Consider the following 16,427-nt stretch of genomic DNA (forward strand, 5'->3'; position numbering starts at 1 on the left):
AAGACAGTTTCAAATACAGTTTGCCATGGTGCCAGAAGAAGGGTCAGGTTTGCAGCCACAGCCTCACGTAGTGCTGCTTACTTAGAGTGCAGAAATATTTATATTTGTTCGAGTACCTACAGGTCTTCCATGGAAATAACCCTGCAGAAAGCAGGCTGTGGGTGTCCCCCATCTCCCTCTGCCCCCGGACCAGGGGGACAGGGTGCCCCCTCTTCACCTCCTTCCCGGACACAGCTGCCAGCGCTGCCCAGGACACGTCACTGCCCACGGAGCCAAGGCGGGAGGTGCAGGCAGCGCAGCTCGCAGAGCGCTGCAGACCTGACATCCCACACACGGATCCTGGGGCAGCCGCAGGATTCCGGGGAAATCATAGAATCATGGAAATGCAGAACGGTTTGGGTTGGGAGTGACCTTAAAGATCATCTACTTCCTACACCTCCTGCAGGGGCAGGGCCACCTTCCACCAGCCCAGGTTGCCCAAAGCCCCGTCCAACCTGGCCTTGAACCCTTCCAGGGAGGGGGCAGCCACAGCTGCTCTGGGCAGCCTGTGCCAGGGCCTCACCCCCTCACAGGGAACGATTTCTGCCTCAGATCTCATCTAAACCGTTAGTGTCTGTCAGTTTGAGACCATTGCTCCTTGTGCTATCACTACACACCCTCGTAAAAAGTCCCTCTCCAGGTTTCCTGTAGGTGGAGGTGGCCCAGCAGGAGGAAGGGAGGCTCCTGTCACCCCGCCAAGGAGGATCTATCCCTCATCCCAGAGGGGATCCTGGAGCCCAGTCCAGATCCTCAGACAGATCATTATCCTGGGGTAAAGTTGCCTTCAAAGAGCACTCAGGCGCCTCGCAGCATCTATCCTGGGACCGCCAGCAGTGCTGCTCTGCGCGAGCCACCGCCCCGGCCAGGCAAGGGGATCCCCACAGCTGCTGGCCCAAACCAGCACATTAACTGGCAAAAAGCACTGTGAGCGCAGGTTCCTTCATCAAAACGTGGCATGTCAGGTCAACGAGAAAAGTTACGTGACTTTGTCAATTTTAGTGCCACTGACAAGAAGAAACACACAGATTCTCATGTTTAAATTGTTTTCCGTAGGCATTTGGTCTTATGACAGTGTTTTTTTCAAGTCTCTATAGCTTGGAGAGGTTGAAACTAAATGTTTTCCCATGAGCCAAACCCACTCTGAAAGTTTTTTGGTTGGCAGAGATTTTGAGCCACGATTTCATTTTTAACGGGTCTAAAACTAAAATTTTAAAATCTTTCTTTTTTCATTACCATCAAAGAAATGAGACTTCATCTGATGAGATGAGAGACGGGAACGCCAAGTTATTGCCAATTGCTGCTCACCCCCCGGGTCACGGCCATGAAGGCCGCTTCCCCCACGGCCCCCAGCAATGGAGGGGTCGGCGCCGGAAGGCTCCGGCAGCGCTGGCACGCGGGCATCGCTGCAGCGATCTCTCAGCACGTGCCCCACTTTCCTCAGCGCTCTGCATCCACAAATTGGGCTGCGCGCCGTTCCTCTCAGGCCCTTCCTACAGAATATTTATGGTGCATCCACATCCTGAAAGAATTGAAGGTTCAAAACAGTTGATTAATTTGCTCTCCAGTTCTAGGGGAAAGCCAGATCCCTTATGGAAGGGCATCATGAATTCTAATTATTCAATGCAGGTAGAAAATGGCTCTTTCAGATTAAAATGTTTTCCCCTCGTCACTGCCCTGCTTTCTCCTCACCCGCACAACATTAAACTCCGATTATGTCATCTCTACAGCCTGGGGAAGGCAAAAGCATCTGCGATCTACGTAAATTTGGTTGCAGAAGCAAAGTTCACCCCAGCGCTGGCAGAGAGCGCCGGCCCTTGACTAAGGGCGTCCCTGTTGCAGAAGAGCATCTCACAGCCTGACCCCCGCGCTGGTGACACCCCCCAGGCGCCTTCCCTAGGCCCAAGAGGGGACACCACCGCTCCTCCCTTCCTCGGCAGTGTGCCCTCACCGCCGAACGGCCCAAAGTCTCATCTCCTAAAGGTGCCCAGGTCTGCCAGCTCCCCTCCCAACCTCTTCCACACTGACCACTCCCCACTTTCCAATAGCGATTAAAAAAACCCCCAACAACCCAAACCTACATTTTTTTCAATATACTGGAATATTTTTAATTTTCTCCAAAGCCACGGTCACACCCAGCACGGTTAGGATCATTGTCAAGGGCACTGAGCAATGGAGCCACCACTGGAAATACCAAGAAAAGCAGGATCTCCGCTCCTCCGCCATCCAGACACCACCACTCACGGTCTGTACTACAGGCCTGGTCTGGTTTCCATCACATCTGATTTCCACATTAAACATTCTGGCACCTCCTGACAAAACTTTATGGCAGAGTCACTGCAGCCAGGCCTCAGGTAGGGACCAGATCAAGAAAAGGTGACCAAGGCCACAGCTGCAGGTGCTGCAATCCCACCTCATCCCCCCAGTTGCACCCAGCGTGCTTCCCCCAAAGAAAGACTGGGGCATCCCCATCTCTACGAGATTTTCCAATGTTGGCAAGCTTCAATTGCACTGAAATAAATGATTTCAGAGAAATACTAATAATCCAGGCACACAGGGAGGATCAGAAGCAGCCTCCACCCCAAGGTGGTCCCATCCTACTCACATAGGCAAAGCTGCCAAGAAGAAACAAACATCAACGTTTTAGCAGTGGGGCACAGAGACATAGAGACTAAGGCCCTTCAAGACACACTTACTCCTAAATGCCTCTGGTCTGGGCTTTGTTAAGGTTGTTTTAGATGCTAAACGTCAGAGATGGGGCACAAGCAGCTGCAGACGGAGCTGCCTCGCTCCTTGCGTGCGGGCGGGTGTCGTGCAGGACGGAGCGGCTCAGGGGCCAGCTCCAGCCTACGGAGAAGCTCAACTGGAGCAGAGCCCAGCAGGATCTCCAAGAACGACTTGTGCCAACTCTGTGAGGCCACTGCCTGAATCTTCAGGTCCCCAAATACCTTGCTGAGTCTTGCTCATCCAGACCCCAGAGGAGAAATGTCTTAGGGGAGAGGGTCTAGAGGACGTGTGCGAGGCAGGTTGTGTTCAACACACACCATGCACCGTGCTTGTGTTACTGAAGGTGGGATGGATCCACGTGCTCCGAGCAGGATGCAGCGAGACTGGCAGAGTCCTTTTCCCCATCACAGCTGGGTCCCAATCGAGTGCCGTCTCCTCCAACAGTGACCTTGACACAGATGCTTCCCACCACAGCAGCAGAGAGAATCTCCATCCCTTTGCCTTCAGCAGCACCCGGGACACCCCAGGCCCAGGCTGGGGGGTGAGGATTTGGCACCTTCAGCTGGAGACAACAAATATCCTGGAGGCTCAGGAGAGCATCCAGCAGCCAGGTGTGATGTTGAGGAGAGGCGCTGCCACTGCATGAGTGCGGTGTGAGGCTGGTGACTCCAGGCACCCACTGCCTTGCTTTTCTACAGGCCAGAGAGAGAAGTGCACCGTTCACCAGGACACCGACTAAGCCAGGGACTGGTTTGAAGTAGGTTGATGGAGACAGGATAAAAATTGTAGTAACACCAGGAGTGGTGTTTGGACAAAAAGGGGGAGTATGGGAATACCTGCACTCCACAGTCCTTGCCACAGCATCACACAGGCACAGCAAATAACCTCGCTGTGAAAAGCAAAGGTGCAGAGCAGAAGAGACCTGAGGCTGACTGGAAAAAACCCCATCCCGGAGACGGAGGTAAGGAGCTCATTTTCGGTTTTAAGCAGTGCTGCAGACAAGCTGATTTCCCTCAGCCCTTCCAATGGAGAAAAGAGCAGCACCACTCCTTTGGCGAGCTGCTGTTGGTCTGAGGGACTGAAGGTGCTGCCGCACAGTCAGCGACGTAACATTTCAAACCCTCTTCCCACCCAGGCGTGCTGCAGCAAGGAGGGACGGGCCGGCAGGTAGCAGCGAGCGGTTATCAGCACCGACTCATGATGGTGTGACGTCGGATGGCAACGGCATGGGCACGGCACCACGGGCTCACAGCTGTCCCTGCCACCGAGCCAGGGCTGCCCCGGGCACCCGAGTGGCCGAAGCACTCTACACAGCACCGGCACCAAAACCCTGCAAGGATCCAACTGGAAACACCCGACAACGTGCCAGCTAGACCTGTCTGGAGAGGGGCTGGGGACCACGCAGTCGGAGAGCAGAGGTACCCCAGGGGACAGGGGAGCCGGCACTGGGGGCAGCAGAGCAAATTCCTCTGTTACAGACGTCCCTGCACACGCACAGCCATCGTGAGCTCGCTACAGGAATGAAAAGTTGCACGTGATTTCCATTCTTAGGCATGTCCCTGCCAGAAATTGTCCCGCACTACTCCAGAAAACAGGCTATGATGATGCCGAGCAATAACAATGCCAACAGGCACTGCGGGACCGGAGGGCGCAGGCGCGTGTCGGAGGGCTGGACTATGCACACAGAAGATACGCAATAAATGCCGGTCCCTCCATTCACCGGGAGCTGGCAGCGTGCTCGCGCTGAAAGCAAATTATCTTTTCCCCCCAAAAAAGTGCAAATAAGTAAAAGAAACTATTTTGCAACCAGCTGCAGGAGAGGTCAGCAACACCCCACCGAGCAGACGTGGCGAGTGGTGCTCAGGCACCAGCAAATGTCCCCGCTGCAGGACAAGCTGCCCGGGGCTGGCTGGGGCAAAGAGCAGCACGGGGCAGGAAAGGGCTCTCCTGTCTCCAAACCATGGTGACAAAAAATGAGGGAGCAGCTTAGAAGCATTCTTCAGTTCGCCTACTTTTTAAAAAAAAAAATAAATAAAAAGGCGGCAAAGAGCATTTGCAAGTATGTCTTTGTATACTACTGTGTGTAAACGTGAATCCAATTAACTTCAAATTTAACTACTAATGAAATTAACTCATTTTGCTATCAGCTCAGCTCTCATCCATGGCAGTAATTAACCACTGGGGGTTGTCACTCCCAGACACATGACACGAGGACTTCCCCAAGCTCAGGTGCTTCAAACCCTTGCAGAATTCATTACCCTGACAGTGTGAAAACCCTTCACTTTCAATACCACAGGGCACCAACGTGTTTTTTCCCTTTATCTAACTGATTGCCAGTAACGGTATGAAAGAAATGAACCCACTGGAGAGGTAATTAATTACTGCAAAGGATACATTAGAAAATGCGGGGGGTTCAGGTGGTGGGGAGGGGGCTTATAGAGCCCCTTTGCTGCTGCCTCAGAACCATCCCCAGCAAGAGAGGGGACAGTGATTCTCCCCTCCGAGTCAAACACCCCGCTCCACGCTTAGGGCAGAGGCGAAGCTGCCGTCGGCTCAGGAGCGTGGTCACCGATCAGGCGTTGGGTTCGTGGGGTAACGCCACCCCTTCGGAGACAAAGGTTCAACACCAACAGGCTGTCAGTGTCGGGAAGCCAGCCAGCGGGGCCGGCAGGTCCCCATGCCCGCTCAGCCTCATCGAGGCATCACTGCAAGGCGTGAGCCTGTCTGAAACGGCCACCAAAGGTAGCCCAGCATCCCCCAGTAGAGACCAGCATCTCCCCAGGGTCCATCTCACACACCCACACCCCCTCTACCCCTGCCCAAAGTAGGGACCTCCTCCCTGGCCGCATGCAGAGGCTGATGCCTCACCCAACTCTTGGTGTCGCTAAAGAAACCAGTTAAAAACGCAGGTTGATTGACGCTAAGCAAAGGGGAGATGAAGGGACGACCTGCCCGCAGGACTGTGCAGGGAGCTGGGCAGGGGCTGCCCGCGCCGTCCCACTCGCTCTGCGGGTCTGCAGCCCCTCGCCTGGCAGCCCCCGATGCCGCCTTGGTGCAGGGGTGCTGCACAACGGCCCTGGCACCGCGCTGACACAACGGGCAAACCCCCTCCAAAAGGTGTCTGAGGCGGATGGACGGGCCTCGTCTCTCGGTTGTGCTCCCTCTGGAAAGACCTCACGCCGTCTCCAAGATCCCACAGGATCTCCTGCCCCTGAGGGCCAGCTTCTGGCCCTGGCACATGGCATCACCTTTGCCAAGCGCCCACAAACATCGTTAGCAGAGGAAGGGACCTGCCCCCGTGCCGCTCGGCCACTGGGACCCCCAGAGACTGTCCTGATGCCCCCAGGACACAGAATGCATTGCTCGCTCTATCGAGGGGCCTCAGCATCCTTCCCGACGTGGCTACCCCAGAGTGAGGGAGTGATGCCTCACAGTAGGGATGCACTTGCTTAACACCAGAGAAAAAACCAAGTAATCGGCAGAGAGCGATTTTGGGAGCCACTTCATCTCTGGGAAGTAAACACAAACTTCCAGCCTATTTGAAGTCAAACCTGTTACCAGAACTGACTTCTCTTCTGAAAAATCCAGCTCCCACTTAGAAAAGCTCTTCCCTCGCCCAGTGGAGATTTTAATAACGCTAACCCCCTTACTTCAGTCATTATCCTAACGAAAATGTTTAGGCCAAACACACAACCCCGTCGGCAGAAGAAGGACCTGACAAGCTCCATCACCTGGTTCCTGCTCCCCCTGCCCCCCAGACACGTGTGTCACACACAGAGTCTGCCTGGGGCAGCAGCACGGGGCAGTGGAGCACCTCAAACCAGAGATGAGCACAACTTACAAAAAATCTGTTTGTATCGTGTACGGAGCACCGCCCCACGCTTGGCACCACGGCAGCACGGCACCTCCGTCGCTGCTGCCTCGGGCGTGCGTGGCTCAGCGCGTGGCCCTGCCCGGAGGCGGCGCGGACTCTGCATCCCGCCAACGCAGCGCCCGCGCCGCCGCATCTCACCCCGCTACGCCGCTGGACCCCGACACACCGAAACGCCGCCGTTAATGAATAACTTCCCTCCTGTGCTCATCTAGCTGTATTTGTGGACATCAAACCTAGTGCGGCATGCTTACTGCGATGAGTTACCTCTCCTGCACCTAATTAGAGGCAGATAAAACAGTGGTAACACACAGATCACCTGTAATGATTTTGCTGACTCGATTATTCTTCTGACAATTAGCTCTGGCTGCCAAAGCCTCACAGGAATGTCAAAGTCTACTTCCTACAAAGCAGGTAATGTCACAGGTGTGACCATGAAATCAATAATGAGGCATAGCTCTTGCAGAGGGCATCCAGGTCAGATGGAACAGCCCTTAAATTAAACATTGATAAGCAGAACACAATTATCCATCATGTTTAAGTGTCTGCGTGAAATTAGCAGCCAGGGAATGGGAGCAGTGGGGGAAAGATTAGTGGAGGAGGTATTGAAATGCGCAGTGTCCACCGTGACTGGGGCTGCAAGGGCTTGTGACAGCGGCACCGCAATCTGCCATCAGAGCCATAAAATTCAGATTAAGCACACTGCGCTGAAACAGGGGTTGCAGATGTGGGTCTATTTTTCTCCTCATCTGCAAGGCAGCGGCAGATGCCTGGAGGAGTCCAGAGCTGCCCTTCATAGCAGGTGTCTCTGCTTCTCTTTCCATTGACACGGCCGCACTTTTGAAAGAAAGAGGCAGGGAAAAGAAATAGGAAGGAAGAACGGTACTTTCTGGTAGAGCAAAAATGCAGTGGGGAAGTACAGACAAATACTCCGGTCCGGTTTCTCTGCAATTTTTAAGCAAGAGTCCTGGAGCTGCAGAGTGTTCTGCCCTCACCCTCGTCTCTCTGGACAATCTCTTTTGGCTGCTGCTGCATAAAACTCCCGTCCTTTCTTTCTTGCAGCTGTGCACATCTTGCACCCTGTGAACAACCCAACAACCCAGTTTTTCACGTATTTTTAGGGTTGTTTTTAGTATGAGAAGGCTTTGTTTGCAGACTTGAGCTGAGCTGCACTGTCATCCACCTTGACCTTCAAGCTGGGTCTCTTTCTCACCTTGAAGGTCAAGGTCTTTAGACCTAGGTCTACCCGGGTCTCTTTCCCCTCCTGTAACACGTGCAAGGTTACAGTCCCCGGGTTGACCCCTCATTTAACACACACACATGAGGTAGTGGAGGGGACATCTGTGTGGAGACTAAGAAAAGATGCCCTAGGTGGACAATGTCTCTGCAAGATCCCACCCCTGCCCTAATTCTTGGGTGGCCGACCATGCACCATGTCCATTGAACCATCAGCATAACTCAACCCTTCCCTGGTCCCAGCGAGTGAAACCTTCATGCCTGGCAAGCCTTCTCTTCGTCCAGCTCAGCGTGGGGCTAGAGGGCACGCTGGCAGTGCGGGGACAGCACGGGTGGGCCGCAGGTGTCCATCTGTGAGTGCAGGGGGGTTTGGGGATGCGTGGGGATGCGTGGGGAAGCGTGGCAGACAGATGGAGAGGGTCCCACCACGCTCCAGGTACACGACACCACCGACTCCGGAGAGGACAACTATCCTTCGCTGGCACTTCATCTATCAAGGGGTGACCAAGAGTAACGGAGGGCAGGCGGTGGTGAGTGTCAGAAGGAAGAGACCTTGTGGGAGGACACGCAGAAGCATTTTATCAGCACATCCACCACATCCCTTCTGTGGGGTCCTTCCCCTCCTACACCTGCCTGGAGGGCAGCAGAGGAGCAGCGGGGCACAAGCAGCCAGGACACCAGCCGGCGCAGGACACGGTCCTCGGGGCAGGCTGCAGGCTGCTGGCACAGCCCACGTGGTAACTCCTGGGACTTCGAGCATGGCCCCCGCGTGCTTCAAACCTGTGAACGCATCTGTTCCCGAGGAGCACAGTCACTCCCACAGGAGGGGATGAAGAGGCAGGCGCTGGCAAGCCCCGTCCGCAGCTGGGCTCACCACCGCACCCGGCGCTCGCTCGAACATGGTGATGGGTGGGAAAAGCGTGTCCTGTGTGGAAAAAGGGGGCTCAGCAGCACGGGGCGAGCACACAGCATCCTCAGGTCGCCAAGCCATGATCTCCAGGTCGGGGGTGCCACTGGGGTGTCTCGCCTGTCCCCGCTTCATCAACCCTGGGTGTGCATGTTTGCCCCTCACTGAAACCCACAGCTGGCTCTAGCCAGGCTGCCAGGGCTCCTGATTCAACGTCATCAGCTCTAAATAAAATCAGGGGAAGAAAAAAGAAGAGGGAAGCAAAGCAAGCTGTGCAGCTCAGGACCGGGCAGGCGCTGGGGCATCCTCTGGCAAGGAGGATGCAGCAGACCACGGAGACATCCCACCTTTCTGCCAGAGCCAGACAAGACCTTTTTTAATGAAACCTTTTCATTAAGAGACAGAAGTGCCCCAAAAAAGTTGAACTGTGGGAACCTGGAGTTTATGCAAGCAGCAAGGCTGTTCCTCTGGGCATTTTAACTCCAAAAGCTCATGGGGAAAGCTCTGTGGATGTTAGAACACTTGAATTTCCTTTAAAAAAAAAAAATAAAAATAAATCCCATTTTCAAGTTTGGAATGACCTTGCTATGTAAAATGTGGACAGATACAAAAAGTGGTCCAGATAAAAACAAGAGGTGCACACTGCTCTAAGCTGTTTTTACCTTGATTACTACTTTCACTTGCCAAACTCTCCCTCAATCTGGCGTCTTTTTTTTAATACAAAATAGACCTGAAAAAATTCAAAATCTTGAATATTTTCAAAGGGCAGGAAAACCCTTTCCCTCAGAATCAGCTTTGAGTTCAGCTCGGCGCATGCCAGCAGCCCCAGGGTCCGCTGGGCTCTGCCACAGCCAAGGGGGGCTGGACCCTGCGTGTGCTCAGCCTGAGATGGGGACCCCAAAAAGGGCTACGGGGGCACAAGGACCTGGCAGCCCAAGCTCGGGTGAGTCCCCACTGGCTCCTGATCCCGCGCTCGGTCCCTCCACCAGCCTGGAGGAGGAGCATCTCCCCGGACCCCAGTTTCAGGAGCAGAGGAAAGTGGCTTGTCCTGGCCCCAACAGGACAGGGCCTGCTGGTGGGCAAAATGAGATCATGAAGATGAGGCCACCGCATACTTATCACTAAAACGGATGGAGATATTCAAACAAATTTTGGGTCTGGCCACACCTTCTCTTTATATGGAGACGAAGGGTAAAGGTGAGAAGTGGAGTCCCTCTGACCCGGGGGACAGCAAGGAGGGGACCGAGACTTCACTGGTCACAGCCTGGATTGGGCACGTCTCCCCACTGGCGCTTCCACAGCTCGGAATCCGAGGGGAAGAGGCAACGTTGCAGACAATTAGCACGTGGGAACTGATGAAGCAGCATGAGGGAAGCCAAGCCGGCTTCCGCGGGCTCTGGAAGGAACACTGGCAAGGGAAATGCATCCTAGAAGCACGGACACACGGAGGTGTACACGGGACAGAGCGTGCACTGGCTTCTCCTCCAGCTCCGCTCAGACCACTGGTGCCAATTATACCGACCTGCAGTTTTCACTGCTTCAAGAGGGATTCACTGCACATCAAGTGCTCTGCTCAGCAATCTGCGTTAGTTTGGAAATGACATCAAGTGTTGCCTTCAAAGGCAAAAACCCCCATGTGTCTCCTTATCTGTGAGACCAGTTAGCCTCCTCCTGTCAAACAGACATGTTAAAAGGGGAGCGAAAAGAAATCTCACAGAAAAATAATGGGCTTACCACCATGGCAGATCTTAGCCTAGAAAATATTTTTCGGACGAGTGCAGTTCATCGTGAAGCCATTTTTACAAGCAGCAATGCAATGAAACTTTAAAATAGAAATAATAAAACCAACTTCAAATAAATCAGAATTTAGATAAATGCAAAAGAAGCTAAAACCAAAAGCAAAAAAAAACCCAAAACAAAAACAAAACAAAACACCCTCCCAAAACAAAATGCTGTTAAAATGCAGGAAGTGTCAGTCTGACTGTTTTTCTGCTGCTGTGCAACATGCTTCTGCATTTCATATCCCCTCGCATCTCAGGTCTGAACGGCCCTTACACACCTCGCAACCACTGCCAAATTAAAGATGGGGTTTTTTCATCCCATTATTTCTAAAATGTACTCCAGCCAGCACGCTACACGCAATGAATGAAAGAACTAGGAGAATTAAACCACGCAATGAAACAGCTTTCTGACGAATAAAGCTATGGAAATTTTAGGCTCCATTTACTTCTCAATCTAATTTTGCCCTCCAATGCACATTATGTCTGAAATGGGATCTCATGTGGTTTGATCAGTGCTCTTAACGCATGCAGAAGCAACATATTCCCTTTATTGTTGTTTCCTTTCTGCAGCACAGCAATACTTCTAATAAGAGCAGCACAGCAGGCTCTGTGAGACTGTCTCTACAGTAATCACTGTGCTGCTGGAAAGCTGCAAGATGACCAAGAGGATCGGCAGCTTGAAAAGTTCGTGGTCCGAGGGATCCCTGCACGTGCAGAGGTAGCTGTCCAGTACACGGCAAAAATCATGAGAGCAGTCAAGTTACACAAAATGTTTACATCAAATATTTTTTTCCTTTTGTTTCTCTTCCAGTGCTTGAATTTTTGCATGCACCCAGAAGCTATTATCCAAACTCTCCTCTCAACCAAGAGGACTAGAAAGCTGTTATCAGTTTGTGAAGAATTACAAACTCCTCTCACTGTTACAGGACTCCAGACACTGGAGCTACAAGAAAAAAAAAAAAAAAAGAAAAAAGAAAAAAAAAGAAAAAAAAAAATATCAGCTAGGAGCTACAGGATGAAAACAAGAGCCTTGGTAGTGTTTTACTGTGCAGCCACAGATGTTCCTGAAAACTAATGGCTACGTGTGGGGAGAGGTGGCTGGCCTCCAACTTCTCCCCCTTCAAGAGATGAGAATCCCACACATTTAGCAAATGTTCGGCAGTTAACACACATCTCGGAGCCAGCCCTGCGGAGGGGGGTGGTCTCACACACCCCCGTCCTCCAGTCCAGACCCGGATGGAGGAGCTGCTGCCAAGGGAGAGCATTCTTCCTCAGGCCCCGACCACCGCGACCCACCCCCGAGCCCGGCGGACAGACCCCGCTGCCCGCAGACAGGTCAGAGCAGCAGCTCGGCCCGCGGGTCCCCGCGCCGCGGCGACACCGGCTCTGACATCACCTTGGCGGCCACTTGCCCAGAATGGCCCCGAGGTGCGGGCGCCGCGCCGGAGCATCGCCGGGGTCGGGCGAGGAGCCGCGGGCTGGGGACCATCCTCCTCCTCGCCCTCCTCCTCCCAGCCCGGCAGCCCAGTCCGAGGGCTGAGCACGGGGGGCTGCCGAGGGTCCCAGGGGCCAGGCGAGCCCGTGCGGGCCGGACCCCGAGACGCGGGTCCCTGCCGAGACCCCGCGCCGGGTGGGGAAGGGGCTTTGAGCCAGGGGATGGGGTGAAAGAGGAGGGTGGGATTCCAGATGCTTGCAAAGGACAGCAGTGACATCCAGAGGGCTTTGGGGAGCGGTGAGAGCGGGAGGAGCAGCCCAGGAGCCGAGGCAAACCCGCCTCTGTGCCAAGCCCAAGGCAGAGCCTTGAAACCCTTGAAACCCCGAAGGATGCGCCGGCGGGTCACATCGCCCCAGCCTGGAGCCCCCCCAGCACCGACACGGGGGGCACGACCCCGCAGCCCCCCGGCACATGCGGGACTGGGGAGAGGGGAGCGGATGGGCGATCACTCCTTGAGCTTGCCAGAGAAGCTCAGAGGGGGGAAAAAAAAGCAACCAACAGCTTCCACCGGTCTGTTCTGCAGAGATGTTAAACGCATGCTGAAATCTTCCATCCCGCATGAATCAATATTTATGATCTGCATCTGGAATTAATCTGAGATGGAGACATTTCCAATCTAGGGATCATTGCTAATGTCATCAGCAGTTTTCTGCTCCTCACAGGAAAAATATTTACACTCTAGATTTTAACATCTTAATTAGGGCTCAGCAAAGTCCAGATCAACAACCCACGTGTGATTTTTCTAATATTTCAATAACGCTATTTTTATCCTGGAATAAGATGAAAAGCTGAAATCAGGCATTTTACCTGGATTCTGTGATGGAAAAAGGTGAAGCTGTGGAAATGTTGACATACTTGGGTTTCAGCATTTTTCCATCAAAGTATTTTTTATTGTCAAGCTTGAAATATTTTATTCTCTTCAGCTGAAAGAACCTGAAACACCTCGTTTGAAATCACTTTAAGACAAAATTGCATTTTTTCATCTGCCCTGTGAAGCAGAAGGACCAAGTATTTCGAAGTCCCATCTCTTTCCCAGCTGCCTGGTGGGCAGATAGCATCTCCCATAACGTAGCCAGATCTGTAGCTCAAGTGATGCACCAGATAGTTCGAAAAATAATAAACGTATAGATTACTTTATGGAAAGTGTCCTCCAGTGAGTTCTGGACAGAACTAGACGTGGAACTGCGACTCCCATATAGCACGAAGCACGGGAAAAGCGGGTAGTCTGGGGCTTGGGGGCTCTTCCACATTGAAAGCAGCTGATGGGATTTTGCTCCCAAACGGGGATGGAGATTCCCCCCCTGCAGCCCCACCAGGCTTGCCTGACCCTCGGCCGTCACCCCCTGCGTGGCAGCTCCCCGTTCAAACGTCCCCCTGCCCGCGCCCTCCAAGGAGCACAGACGGGGATGGCGACCGGGGAGACAAAAGCGGGGCGGGAGAGTGGCCAGAGGAGGTCCCCAGCCCACGGTGTCCGTCATGGCGTCAGGATTTATAACTGTATTAAATGGCATGACAGTCGGCCACGATAAATCAGTTCCCCTTCTTCCCAAATCACAGACAATAAAAGCTTTGGCAGTGAAAGTCATTCATCATCATAAAGACTTGAGACATTCCAGCCATCAATTTCACTCACATCCTTAATACACTGGAGAGGAGTGGTGGAGTTTTAGGGGGGGAAAAAAAAGAGAGGGAGAGAAGAAAAGGAAAAATAATTAAAAGAAAACATGAAGAAAGATTGGACAGGAATGATTACAAAGGTCAGAGCAGAGTCCCTTCAGGACAGCACGCTTGATGACGGGGGCAGAGCTGCCCTGCTCTCCGCAAAGCTGCGGGGTGTCCCTGCCGCCCCGAGGGGTGCGGGGGGAGGACAGACTGTGGCTGAGGGGACCAAATGCCATGCGGCCTCCGGCCCTGCGTCCCTCCACCGGGGCACTGCTGGGCCCCGCTGCCTACGACGCCTTCGCGCTGCCGAGGTGCCAGCCCGGGTCGGGCCGGAGGAAAGGCCACGTCACGGGGGCTGCAGGTTCATCGGGCATCCCCCCTCTCCAGGGTGAGGGGATGGTGCTCAGCCCCCCAGAGCTCTGCCGTGACGTCTGGCAGCGGAGCATCGGCTTTGCATGGGGCCAAGGGGCCAAGCACGGGGCGCCAAGCTGCTGAGGGGGCTGAATGGCTGGGGGGTCCGTTTCCAGGAGCCGGAGGCAAAGGGAAGATGAGGGTCAGCCGATGAGCCCAGCAGCAGACTGGGGTTGGAGGGCAGCGGAGCGACAGCGCAGGCATCGGTGTTAGGGCTCACAGGGACACCTCCTGCTCCTCAGCCACCACCACCTCAACAGCCTGAGGTTCTACTGAGCCCACACCAGGCTCAAAGGCACCGGCGAGTCCACTGCTTCCATACCAAAGTGTCCAGAGAAGGGCAACGGAGCTGGGGCAGGGTCTGGAGCACAGGTCTGCTGGGGAGCGGCTGGGGGAACTGGGGGGGTTCAGTCTGGAGCAGAGGAGGCTGAGGGGAGACCTCCTGGCCCTCTGCAACTCCCTGCCAGGAGGGGGCAGAGAGGGGGGATGAGTCTCTGGAGCCAAGGCCCCAGCGCCAGGCCCCGAGGGAATGGCCTCAAGCTGCCCAGGGCAGGGTCAGGCTGGCTCTGAGGAAGGATTTCTGTGCAGAAGGGGCTGTTGGGCGTTGGAATGGGCTGCCCAGGGCAGGGGGGGAGTCCCCGGGATCCCTGGAGGGGTTGAAGAGTCGGGCTGAGCCAGCGCTGAGGGATCTGGGGGAGTTGGGAACGGTCAGGGGGAGGGTCATGGTGGGGCTGGAGGAGCTGCAAGGGCTTTTCCAACCTGGATGATTTGGTGATTCTATAAGCCACTGTCCATAACACACCCAAGGAGCATCACAGAGCTACTTCACCCACAGAAAGGCCCATCAATACCTTAAGAACTTAAGAGCTTCTCCCATTAAAACCTGGGCTGATGAGATTTGCAGCTGGTGAACACCCTGGACAGAGCACGGACAAAATTCATCTCCTGAGCACTGAGCTGCACAAAGCAGCCTGTGGCAGAACGTCCCCGAGCCCATGAAGCAGCAACAAACCCTCACACAATGGACAAGGGTGCGCCTGGCCCTGAGGTGCGGATCACACTCCCTCGCCCCTCCGTGAGACCTGCTGTGCCCCCGCAGCCTGGCGCATCCTCACAGCTCTGCACCGCGGTGTACGCATCCCGCGTGTGCCCATCGCACAGATTACTGACAGGGCTCCCTTGTTTTTACAACAGCTGCCCCTCGGTTGCTGGGTCCAGACATAGTTCTGCCACCCAGCTAGGCTAGGGGAAGCCCTGGCTTGGCAAGATCAGGCCACGTTTATTTCTGACCCAGTGCCTACCCCGCCCGCTCGGCTGTCTCTGTGCCAGCGCGGGACCGGGCTGAACCAGGACACGTTTGGCTCTGCCTGTGCAGGCAGGTCCGGCAGCACAGGACACGATTCTGCTCAGCAGTGAGCAGCTCCTAGACCTATTCAAGACCACATCAGTGCCTGGGAACCATCTGCATCCATATTCCATCTTTACTACCATATTAACGGACAGAAGGAGCAAAGGCATGCCGTCTGTTTAGCACCAAAACCCAGATTTGCTGACAAAGGGAGTCTTATCGGCATTCCCCAACATCCCGCTCCTCTTACGGAATTTTCAATTATTGCAGCTGCAGCAGCATCTTCTGGCTTCGACCGTGCTCTTCCAAACCCTCCACCCTCCTGCCGATCCTCAAGCCCCGGCGGTCCAGGACCAGCCTTCCCACAGAGGATGCTCGTCTCTGGGGAGGGCACCGGGTCTGGACACACGGCTGCCAGAAACGAAACCTGCTGGGGAGGGGATAACCCATATACATCCCCTCTTCAGAGCGATATTGCTGAGGAACAAGCCCAATTTTTTAGGAGTGAGCACTCAAAAAAAGTTACAGTGTCCTCACAGGGCTGGGCTCAAGGAATTTAGATGGTCACAAAGGATGTACGATGAAAAGAAGGAAAACTCCAGTGGGACCCTGATACTCCTTTTATGCCCTCACTGAATTCACTTTTCAGCCACAACTATGAAAATCCCAAGTCAGGTGTCAAGTCCGTGGCAGCACAGGCAGCCCTTGTCCCCGCTGGTTCTCCCGGGATTTCCACAAGCGATGCTCCTCACTGTTGGTGGATGTGCCAGTTTCATCAAGCCACTAAAAACCAGGCAATTCGTATTTTGAGGAAACACCACTGACATTTTATTTTTTCCACTGCATTTTGGTTTTTGCATGTCCTTTTTTTTAAAAAAATTTTTTCATTACAGTTCAACATTTTTATGAGAAATGACATCAAAACCCCGAAATTCACATATTTTTGTCCTGAT

At 54.0% G+C, this 16,427-nt stretch overlaps 1 protein-coding gene across 7 annotated transcripts in view; it reads right to left on the reverse strand.

The window, feature by feature from the left end:
- Nucleotides 1–16,427, reverse strand: part of PAX5 (paired box 5) — a 129,499-nt gene that overhangs the window by 31,300 nt on the left and 81,772 nt on the right. The window lies entirely within an intron of this gene.

Source organism: Athene noctua, chromosome Z (genome assembly GCF_965140245.1).
Source record: "Athene noctua chromosome Z, bAthNoc1.hap1.1, whole genome shotgun sequence".
Classification (NCBI taxonomy): Eukaryota; Metazoa; Chordata; class Aves; order Strigiformes; family Strigidae; genus Athene; species Athene noctua.